At 51.3% G+C, this 7,975-nt stretch overlaps 1 long non-coding RNA gene across 1 annotated transcript in view; it reads right to left on the bottom strand.

Moving 5' to 3' along the window:
• Positions 1–5,084: 5,084 nt before the first annotated feature.
• LOC126412407 (uncharacterized) overlaps positions 5,085–7,975 on the bottom strand; it is a 399,529-nt gene continuing 396,638 nt past the window's right edge. The window contains exon 3 of the long non-coding RNA XR_007575285.1: positions 5,085–6,311. This is a non-coding gene — a long non-coding RNA (uncharacterized LOC126412407). The remainder of the gene's footprint in view (positions 6,312–7,975) is intronic.

The raw sequence follows: 7,975 nt of genomic DNA, 5'->3' as shown, positions 1-7,975 counted from the left end.
GATGAGTCATGCACAACCCGCAAGGGCACGTACCTTACATGACACGGTTGGCTCCCGCGCGGACCCTTAGCTTTCTGTGTCTTTTCTTCACTTTTCCGTTTAGCGACATAGTCCATCCTACCCACTTTTGTCTTTCCTCTATCAACACAACCCATGATGAGTCATGCACAACCCACGAGGGCACGTACCTTATGTGACACGGTTGGCTCCCGCGCGGATCCTTAGCTGTCTGTGTCGTTTCTTCACTTTTCCATTTTGCGACATAGTCCATCCTACCCACTTTCGTCTTTCCTCTCACAACACAACACATGATGAGTATGCACAACCCGCGAGGGCACGTACCTTACGTGACACGGTTGGCTCCCGCGCGGACCCTTAGCTGTCTGTGACGTTTCTTCACTTTTCCGTTTCACGACATATTCCATCCTACCCACTTTCGTCTTTCCTACCTCAACACAACACATGATGAGTTATGCACAACCCGCGAGGGCACGTACCTTATGTGTAACGGTTGGCTCTCGCGCGGACCCTTAGCTGTCTGTGTCGTTTCTTCAATTTTCCATTTCGCGACATAGTCCGTCCTACCCACATTCGTCTTTCTTCTCTCAACACAACACATGATGAGTCATGCACAACCCACGAGGTCACGTTCCTTATGTGACACGGTTGGCTCCCACGCGGACCCTTAGCTGTCTGTGTCGTTTCTTCACTTTTCCATTTCGCGACATAGTCCATCCTGCCCAATTTCGTCTTTCCTCTCTCAACACAACACATGATGAGACATGCACAACCCGCGAGGGCACGTACCTTATGTGACACGTTTGGCTCCCGCGTGGACCCTTAGCTGTTTGTGTCGTTTCTTCAATTTTCCATTTCGCGACATAGTCCATCCTACCCACATTCGTCTTTCCTCTCTCAACACAACACATGATGAGTCATGCACAACCCACAAGGGCACGTTCCTTATGTGACACGGTTGGCTCCCGCGCGGACCTTTAGCTGTCTGTGTCGTTTCTTCACTTTTCCGTTTCGCGACATAGTCCATCCTGCCCACTTTCGTCTTTCCTATCTCAACACAACACATAATGAGACATGCACAATCCGTGAGGGCACGTACCTTATGTGACACGGTTGGCTCCCGTGTGAACCCTTAGCTGTCTGTGTCGTTTCTTCACTTTTCCGTTTCGCAACATAGTCCATCCTACGCACTTTCGTCTTTCCTCTCTCAACACAACACATGATGAGTCATGCACAACCCGCGAGGGCACGTACCATATGTGACACGGTTGGCTCCCGTGCGGACCCTTAGCTTTTTGTGTCGTTTCTACACTTTTGCGTTTCGCGACATAGTCCGTTCTACCCACTTTCGTCATTTCTCTCTCAACACAACACATGATGAGTCATGCACAACCCGCAAGGGCACGTACCTTACGTGACACGGTTGGCTTCCGCACGGACCCTTAGCTGTCTGTTTCGTTTCTTCACTTTTACATTTGGCGACATAGTCCATCCTACCCACTTTTGTCTTTCCTCTCTCAACACAACACATGATGAGTCATGCACAACCCACGAGGGCACATACCTTATGTGACACGGTTCGCTCCCGCACGGACCCTTAGCTGTCTGTGTCGTTTCTTCACTTTTCCATTTTGCGACATAGTCCATCCTACCCACTTTCGTCTTTCCTCTCACAACACAACACATGATGAGTCATGCACAACCCGCGAGGGCACGTACCTTACGTGACACGGTTGGCTCCCGCGCGGACCCTTAGCTGTCTGTGTCGTTTCTTCACTTTTCCGTTTCACGACATATTCCATCCTACCCACTTTCGTCTTTCCCCCCTCAACACAACACATGATTAGTCATGCACAACCCGCGAGGGCACGTACCTTATGTGACACAGTTGGCTCCCGCGCGGACCCTTAGCTGTCTGTGTCGTTTCTTCATTTTTCCATTTCGCGACATAGTCCATTCTACCCACATTCGTCTTTCCTCTCTCAACACAACACATGATGAGTCATGCACGACCCACGAGGGCACATTCCTTATGTGACACGGTTGGCTCCCACGCGGACCCTTAGCTGTCTGTGTCGTTTCTTCACTTTTCCGTTTCGCGACATAGTCCTCCTGCCCACTTTCGTCTTTCCTCTCTCAACACAACACATGATGAGACATGCACAACCCGTGAGGGCACGTACCTTATGTGACACGGTTGGCTCCCGCGCGGACCCTTAGCTGTCTGTGTCGTTTCTTCAATTTTCCATTTCGCGACATAGTCCATCCTACCCACGTTCGTCTTTCCTCTCACAACACAACACATGATGAGTCGTGCACAACCCACGAGGGCACGTTCCTTATGTGACACGGTTGGCTCCCGCGCTGACCCTTAGCTGTCTGTGTCGTTTCTTCAATTTTCCATTTCGCGACATAGTCCGTCCTACCCACATTCGTCTTTCCTCTCTCAACACAACACATGATGAGTCATGCACAACCCACGAGGGCACGTTCCTTATGTGACATGGTTGGCTCCCACACGGACCCGTAGCTGTCTGTGTCGTTTCTTCACTTTTCCGTTTCGCGACATAGTCCATCCTGCCCACTTTCGTCTTTCCTCTCTCAACACAACACATGACGAGACATGCACAACCCGCGAGGCACGTACCTTATGTGACACGGTTGGCTCCCGCGCGGACCCTTAGCTGTCTGTGTCGTTTCTTCACTTTTCCATTTCGCGACATAGTCCATCCTACCCACATTCGTCTTTCCTCTCTCAACACAACACATGATGAGTCATGCACAACCCACGAGGGCACGTTCCTTATGTGACACGGTTGGCTCCCGCGTGGACCCCTAGCTGTCTGTGTCGTTTCTTCACTTTTCCGTTTCGCGACATAGTCCATCCTGCCCACTTTCGTCTTTCCTCTCTCAACACAACACATGATGAGACATGCACAACCCCCGATGGCACGTACCTTATGTGACACGGATGGCTCCCGCGCGGACCCTTAGCTGTTTGTGTCGTTTCTTCAATTTTCCATTTCGCGACATAGTCCATCCTACCCACATTCGTCTTTCCTCTCTCAACACAACACATGATGAGTCATGCAAAACCCACGAGGGCACGTTCCTTATGTGACACGGTTGGCTCCCGCGCGGACCCTTAGCTGGCTGTGTCGTTTCTTCACTTTTCCGTTTCGCGCCATAGTCCATCCTGCCCACCTTCGTCTTTCCTATCTCAACACAACACATGATGAGACATGCACAACCCGCGAGGGCACGTACCTTATGTGACACGGTTGGCTCCCGCGCAGACACTCAGCTGTCTGTGTCGTTTCTTCACTTTTCCGTTTCACGACACTGTCCATCCTACCCACTTTCGTCTTTCCTCTCTCAACACAACACATGATCAGTCATGCAAAACCCGCGGGGCCACGTTCCTTACGTGACACGTTTGGCTCCCGTGTGAACCCTTAGCTGTCTGTGTCGTTTCTTCACTTTTCCGTTTCGCAACATAGTCCATCCTACCTGTTGTGTCGGTATCTGGGCCGACACCGTGAAGTTGAGATGGCTGAAATTGAACGCTAGACTAACGCTGTAGCCGATAGGGCACGCAAGGCTAACGCCGACGGGCGTGAAGTCTGGAACATGAGAACTTATAAATGAATAAGAAGAAAAGTATGTAGATGCTTATTACTTATCTTTTAATTAGTCCTTGGAATACATCTCTCTTGAATACTCGTAAGCTATAGGCACTGATACAAATGGCGCCTTGCTAGTTCGTAGCCATTAACTTAGCTGATGGCTATTCTGTCTCTCGGCTAATGAGAGAGAAAGGCTTCGTACATCTGGTCGGTAGCTAGGTTCTCGTACAACTGGGCGGTAGCTAGGTTCTCGTACAACTGGGCGGTAGCTAGGTTCTCGTATAACTGGGGCGAGTGCTCTCTCGTATCACGAGACCTGCCTTGGTGGTGGCGCTAGGTCTGCGATTACACAGTGGCGACACGCGGGTCCGACATGTACTAAATGGACCGCGGCCGATTTAAGCTACCACCTAGCAAGTGTGGTGTCTGGCGGTGACACCACATTCCTCCCCCGCAAATCGGCGAACGGTTGTGTGATAAGGCTTCCGCCCGCCGTGGGGAGGACCACATGTTGACGTATGCGATGAGGTGGGGAGCCTAACAACAGGCGAGGCTGTGCTACCCGCACCCGGCCATACGGTCCGAGGGGAGCTAGGAAACGCCTGAAAAACTAGTCCAGGGTGCACGTCAACATGCGGTGTATGCGCCCGTAAAGAGACAGGAGTGACCGAAGGATCAACCTCCATTGCGTCGGGGTAGCCGACGCGCGATGACGTCATGTGGTCCGGAGCGGGCGGGAGGTCCATGGCGGAGGACAGCTGGTCACGGGAAGCGATCGGCGGCGCGTGACCCTGGGAGGCGCTTGGCGGCTGTAACGAAGCGTCGAATGCGGGCGGCGCCGGCGGGAGAACAAGCGGCGGCGGCGGCGGCTGCTGCTGCTGCGTCGGCGGCGGCGCGTTGCCATCGGGCAAAATGGAAGGCATCGTCGGTAACACCTGGGGATGAGGCGAGCCAGTAGATGGGTCCCCAGGGCGCTGCCCGGACGGCACCGTCGCTGAAAGCAGACGGGGAGCGGCAGAACCCGAGCGACGACAGAGGCGCAGCTGATTGAGATGCCGACGCACCTCACCAGAGGCCCCCAAAACCAAATACATCGCGCGGCCGAGGCAGCGAAGAATGCGCCCTGCGAGCCAACGCCGTGAACCGCGATAGTTGCGATAAAATACAACGTCGCCTGGAGCAAAAGCAGGAGTCTGCCGCTGCACAGGAACCTGATGCGGCGGATGCAGCAAAGACATCAAGGTGCGATGAGGACGACCGTGGAGCAACTCAGCCGGCGAGCGACCATCTCGGGGCTGAGAGCGATACGAAGACAAAAAGAGCAACAATGCGTCCTCCCGAGAATGCGCCTCTTTCAATTTCAACATCTGTGACTTGAAAGTCCGGACCAATCGTTCAGCGGCACCGTTTGACTGAGGCGAAAACGGCGCGGATGTCAGATGTTGAATACCATTGGCCTGGCAGAATGACTGAAATTCCGCGGACATGAATTGTGGGCCATTGTCGGAAACAATAGTCTGCGGAAGACCTTCAATGCAAAAGATAGCAGACAACGCTTGGATGGTGGCAGAGGACGTCGTGGAAGACATCCGGACAACAAAAGGAAAATTACTGAAGGCGTCGACCAGAACCAACCATCGAGCATTCCAGAATGGACCAGCAAAATCAATGTGCAAGCGTTGCCAAGGGGAAGTGGCTTTTGGCCACGCAAAGACTTTCCGCGGCGGTGCGGACTGTTGTTCGGCACATGCCGGGCACGAAGAACACATATTCGTAATCGCAGCATCGATTCCGAACCAAGTACAGTGCTGACGAGCAAGTTGTTTCGTTCGCACTATACCCCAATGTCCTTGGTGAAGAAGCCGTAAAACAGAGGACTGTAACGAACGTGGGACCACGACTCTGGACTGATCATTATCAGAACGCAACAACAAAACACCACGTCGAACAAAAAGTCTCTCCTTGTGAGCAAAAAATCGGCGAACCAACGGATCCTCGATCCGAGACTTTGACAAAGGCCATTGCGTAGCAACAAAACGTAAAACAGTAGCAAGGAAGGGTCAGCAGCTGTGGCTGTAGCGACACGACGAAAATCAATCGGAAACGATTCGACCACTTCATCGGTTTCCGAATCAATGAACATGCAAGCAAGTTCGGAAGAATCGAATGCTTTATCCTCAGCAACAGGCAAACGGGACAACGCATCGGCGTTTCCGTGCTTAGCAGTGGACCGATACAAGATATCGTAGCGGTACTGCGAGAGGAAAATAGACCAGCGAATGAATTTCTGCGCTGTACGTGGAGGTACAGGCTTGGTCGGATGAAAAAGCGATGTCAAAGGTTTGTGGTCTGTGATGATGGTAAAGTGACGACCATACAAGAAATCATGGAACTTAGTAACACCAAACACGAGAGCCAAAGCTTCTTTCTCTATCTGTGAATAACTTCTTTGCGCAGACGAGAGCAATTTGGACGCAAAGGCAATAGGGCGATCATGGGAGCCAACTTTGTGCGCAAGCACAGCACCGATCCCGAAATCCGATGCATCTACCATCAACAAAAGGGGTTTCTGGGGATCGAATGGCGTAAGGCAAGTATTAGAAAGCAACGCCGTTTTCAACTGGCGAAAGGCGCGTTCGCATTCCGTCGTCCAGAGAAACGGAACACCTGTACGGCGTAAGCGAGGAAGCGGGGCTGAAATGAAAGAGGCATTGCGCACATTCACTCACACCTTGTGATTCTACATTGTTCAATGTTCTTGCGACCTCCTGACGCAATGCGTGGGGAACATTGCGCGCCCTGTAAAAGTTCGGTTGCGCGTTTACCTTCAGTTCTAAATGTGCTTCATAGTTTTTAGCGCAACCTAAGCGCGGTGCAAAAATGTCTGCAAATTCTTCACATACACTAGAAACACTGTCTGAAGGCACAGTTGGATTCACTGATAGCACCTGATTTACAATAGACATGTTAAACAACTGAAACAAGTCTAGACCAAACAAGTTCACTGCAGAAGAAGAACGAAGAACGTAAAATGACACAAGTTTTGTTTGTCCCTTGTATGTTGCAAGAAGGCTGCACTGTCCTAACACAGGAATTTTCTGTCCGGAATATGTAGTTAGCTTAACATTTGCGGAACGCAACGGAGGTTTGCCCAGTTGTTTGTACGTGTCATGATGGAGCAATGAAACTGCAGCTCCGGTATCGAGCTGGAATGGTATCACTTTGCCTTCAAAGTCTAAGTCCACAAAAAGTTTATTGTTCTGCTGACGACAAGAGCGACTGTTTTGTGCAATTGGAACAGACACTGGTACAGAATCACTTGCTAATTGACGTGATTTCCGGCGACGTCGACGCACAGTTTTTGTGGGACGAACACAGTTACTGTTAGAGAAAGTGTCACTGGACGAAGCGGAATTAACGACATGAATGTCCATAGGCGAAGGTCCACGAGCCTGAGTGTCCTGGGTTCGATTCCGGCGCGAAGCAAAGGGCCTGGAATGATTGTGATTGTCTGATCTGAGCTTTTTCTGGCAAACACTTTGAACATGTCCTTTCTTATTGCAGAAAAAGCAAATAGCTTGGCGTGACGGGCAATGTTCACGCGAATGTCTAGTAGCACACTGCGGGCATGATTTCACTGCATTTGTGGGCTGGCGCGGCACACCTGGTTTAGCACGCGGCGGTCGCTGTGTCGACGTGCGCAAGGCCCGGTTACCGGGCCGCGCAGCGCGTCCAGCGGGCCGGTTTATGTTACACACGGCTGGCGAAGTTTCAAAAGATTCCTGAGCACAGTCAAGTGTGTCCTGTCTATCCAATATGTCTATCACTTGTTGAAGGGAGGGATTAACTAGTTTCAAAATTTTCTCCCGTATGCGAACATCAGAAACGTTCTGTGCAATTGCATCACGCACCATTGTATCTGAATAAGAAAGACCACAGTCACATTCAAAGGCACAGTCCCTAGTAAGTCCTTGCAATGTTGCTACCCACTCCCTATTAGTTTGACCGGCCGTACGTTTTGTACGAAAAAACGTATACCGTTTGGCAACCACATTAACTGTTTCTTTGAAATAGGCATCTAATGCAGACAAAGTTTCCTCGTAGGACAGAGTTGCTACGTCGCGTCGGGGAAACAATTTCACTATCACACGGTATGTGGACACACCGACACAAGAAAGCAAAAACGGCTGCCGCTCATTACCTTGAATTCTGTAGGCAGCAAGGTGGAAGTTGAACTGGCGAGACCACTCTTGCCACGTCTCATCGGCTGCCACGTATGGTCGAAAGGGAGGTGCAACAGCGTTTAGTGGCAGCGGTAGCGAAGAAGCGGC

This window comes from Schistocerca serialis, chromosome 7 (genome assembly GCF_023864345.2).
Source record: "Schistocerca serialis cubense isolate TAMUIC-IGC-003099 chromosome 7, iqSchSeri2.2, whole genome shotgun sequence".
Classification (NCBI taxonomy): domain Eukaryota; kingdom Metazoa; phylum Arthropoda; class Insecta; order Orthoptera; family Acrididae; genus Schistocerca; species Schistocerca serialis.
This window is presented reverse-complemented; position numbering and strand designations above follow the sequence as displayed.